Source organism: Porites lutea, chromosome 8 (assembly GCF_958299795.1).
Source record: "Porites lutea chromosome 8, jaPorLute2.1, whole genome shotgun sequence".
Classification (NCBI taxonomy): Eukaryota; Metazoa; Cnidaria; class Anthozoa; order Scleractinia; family Poritidae; genus Porites; species Porites lutea.
Window position 1 is genome coordinate 28978694 of NC_133208.1, and position 3718 is coordinate 28982411.

The 3718-nt window shown below is 37.2% G+C and overlaps 1 pseudogene; it reads right to left on the bottom strand.

The window, feature by feature from the left end:
• Positions 1 to 1410: 1410 nt before the first annotated feature.
• Positions 1411 to 2603, bottom strand: LOC140946266 (adenosine receptor A2a-like; annotated as a pseudogene).
• Positions 2604 to 3718: the final 1115 nt, after the last annotated feature.

Here is a 3718-nt window from a genome sequence, read left to right on the forward strand (position 1 = left end):
GTTTGAAATTTATATTTCCTTTCAAGTTTATTAATTTCTCTTGTTAGCCTTAACTAGAAAAATGGAGGTAAGTCTCCCGATATTTTAAAAAGTCTATATTTACAACTACAGATATTGATAAAAAAAAAAAGCACACCTGCGATGTAAAAACATGTCCAATACGATCATATTTAGACATCTGTTTCTTTTGCTGTATCTTGCTCGAACGTGAAAATGAGGTTGGTATTTTAATAATTTTGGTTTTGTGATATCTTGCAGTTGAACAAGAGTTTATGAAAATGGTGTTCAGAGCAGTTTTAATTCAATCATTGATTGCGGTGGTGGCCGTTGTTTATAACATGCAAGGTAACGTGGATGGTTTGAAACTAATAACTTACACTAGCATTCCTTTAAGCTTTGAAAACGTTCTTTAAACTTAAAATCATTAGAAAACCTGTAAGAAATCTTGAAAGAAAAACAAAAGAATTCTTCCCGGTAAAAAAACCGAATCCAAGATGGCGTCCACATGAAAAGAAAAATACCATTTCAACGCCTTACTCTTATCCAATTATGATATATAAAAAAAGCACAATTACAATTAGTCTATTTTTCCTTTTTCTGTTTGTCAGATTATTAGGACGATGAGCTATAGTGAATCCCTTAATTAAATCTTAAAGTTTCGTTTTCAGCCCATACTGCCGTTGCTTTAAATACATGTGATCAGAGAGAGCCACATCCTGATAGTGTGGATGGCAAAGACCTCGTTACAACAAGACTTTGTATGCTGAATACATGCCAGGACTGCTATTCAAAGCACCAGAGCGATTACGACGAGGCGTGCAAAAATGAGCAGAAAGAAGCTGGAAGCACAGACTGGGAAAGTTACAAATGCTGTGCGTTTAATACCGAGGAGTGTACCGTTCCAAAACTACCATCATGATGTAATCACAGTCTTCGGAGTCGACACAAAGAGCTTGAGTCCCAGATGCATGTATTGAATATATTAGCATAAACAATCCGCATCAATTTCAAAAAGATTTCTAGGAAAATGCTTGTAAAACATATGGCTTTGCTTTACGCCAACTGGCGAAATTATTCGTAGGTACTTTTCTGACTAATTACAATTCAAAATTGCGACTGCGTTACGATAACAACCTTTCATCGTGTACATTGGAGTCAATGTAGCTTTAAAATCTTCAGCTTAAGACGGTTTTCAGTGTGGTGGAACTTATAAGCTTTCGGCGCAACTATTTCTGAGATTTTTTCGGTACACAGCTGTTAATGGTTAATGCTTTCCTTGAATACCATCGACCAATCATAACTAACGCTTGTCCACCCAAACGATTCCAGAAATCATTGCACCCAAGGTTTGTATCCATTCTCCCTAGAGTTTTTACGTAGGACTTACATGAGGTACTAGCCAATTAAAATTCCTACTTTACCCATATTGCATGACTCCAGGACCTATCAAGTTTATGTAAAATACAGCAATGCCTTTTTTAACGTCTTGACCATACTGGTGTAAGTATTCTGCCAAAGCTACGGATTTAATGATCCTTGGTTTTAAGCTCCCGTGCATGCTTTGGTCTATATCTACATTTCCCTGTTCGATATCGGTCTTTGAGAACGTCGCGTATTTAGTGTTTGATTATCCAACGAGTGAGAAATCACATCGTCAATTTGAACCCTATGCCTTCTACACGTTACTAAAGATTTTAAAGCTTGTCTGTACTGTGTCAGCCTCCAAGCGTAGATGAGGGGATCAAGAGTAAACTTGAGAAACAACAGGTTGCTTGAAAGAAGGTTTGCAATCTTCATCTTAAGGGGGTGCGTATTGGATTCTGTGTGATGAATATGCAAGTAGTAGACAACCGTTATGGGAAGGGTGCAAACGATGACGAACATCAGTAGCAAAAGGTTGACTATGGTAAATGCCTTTGTCTTCTGTTAACTCTGCTGAGGTTATTTTCTTTCAAGGAATGGAGCCTTCTCATATGTCTCTTGAATGCTTTGTACAGACAAAAGTAGGCAATTGTAAGGAGTAGAAGGCTTCCAGTTGTGTGGACGTACAGATCTACTTTAAAGAGGACTCTTTTTGCTACTCCAGAGGCATACAAAATTGTAAACGCTATAGTGTAGGCCCAGGTTAATATCAGACTAGCTTTAGCTCTTCTCTTGGTAACAAGCCCTTTGTGTTTGTGAGGGGAGCTTATAGCTAAAAACTGACTCCAAATAAGCGAAAGCAAAATAATGTATGAACTGTTCATTGTGGTTAGTGAGATGAATTTTGCCACTGATGCTGCTTTTTGGAGAAATGGGAAGATCAAAGAGTTTCTTTTGATTCCAATATATCCTGCAATGCTTAGCGATGCTTGTATCGGGCAAACAATAATCCCGGTGAGGAAATCTGCGACCGCTAAGCCAATGATAAAGAAGGTTGTTGGTGAAGGGATCTTTCCAAATCGTAATCAATAAAAGCCCATTTCCCACGGCTGCCGCAAGAGATACTAAAGCAAGAAAAATTCCAGAAGCTATTTGCACCTCACGGTAGTGTTGAAGTAGTTTCGCTACAGGTCCTTGTATCGGAGGAGAACTTGTGAAGTTCATTATCGGCTCAGCACCTACCTAGCAAAACAGTAAGCAAAACGAACTGAATAGGCTTGCCGCGATGTTAAGAAACTGCAAAATTTGCTGAGAATAGCTAACAGTTTAAAAAGTCGAAGGGGTGACAGCAGCTGTGTTGTTTTTTAGCTATGATATAATCTAACTTTTAGCAGACTTTAAACCTAATCGTCGATCTCAGTAGTCTTTCTTTTGTTCGCTGGGTAAACAGTATGCAACGGAAAGGAAATGTAACCATCCTAATTAACTAGCCCTGTAGATCAAAATGTTTAACTTTCTTATTGCTTGAAAAAGGAGCCCAACGTTACAGGAAACCTTAAAAGGAATCACTTTGGCTTTTCAGTCACCGTAACGTAAAAATAAAAATTGATATTTAGTATTCAGTTTCCGATCAGTAGTGGTGTGTGAGCAGAATTAGCAGTTTTTTGGGGAAGTAAAATTTAATATAGTTCATGAATAAAATGCGGGGGAAACTTGTTTAATTTATGCTAACCATGTTCAGGCAAGTCCTAGTAACGACGGCACAACACCATAAGGTCCATGTGACAATTTAGCAAGCCCATATTATACGAGTTGACACAAATACAGAAAGTGGAGCTGAAAACACTTTATTTCAATTTTGACTGACTAATACAAAACAGTTTTCTCCGTTCTATCTCGAGGAAATGAAAAACTGCTGAAGTCTTGTAGTTTCACTCGCCGTTAGTTAATTATGCGAGTTAACAAGCCCACATTTGCATACATATTGGCTCAGCTCTACAGTAAAAATCTCAAGGGAAGCTAAGGGAAAACCTTGACTTATTATTATAAAAACAAAAAAACAATTAATAGCTTTTAGCTTTTAGCTTTTAGTTAAAAGAAGGATCAATTAAAATACCCAACTAATCAATAACCACTCGCAATAAAACCAGACATGCACGTTTCTTAAGACGCACAAGAAATCAACTATTTGAACCTTTATTAAAATAATTGCAAAAAGATTAGCACTCGCAATGAAACTAGACACGTTTCATATTGAGACACAAGAAATCAACTTTATGACACTTTATCAAAACAATTGCAGAAATATTAGCACTCGCGATGAAACCAGACACGTTTCTTATTAAGACACAAGAAA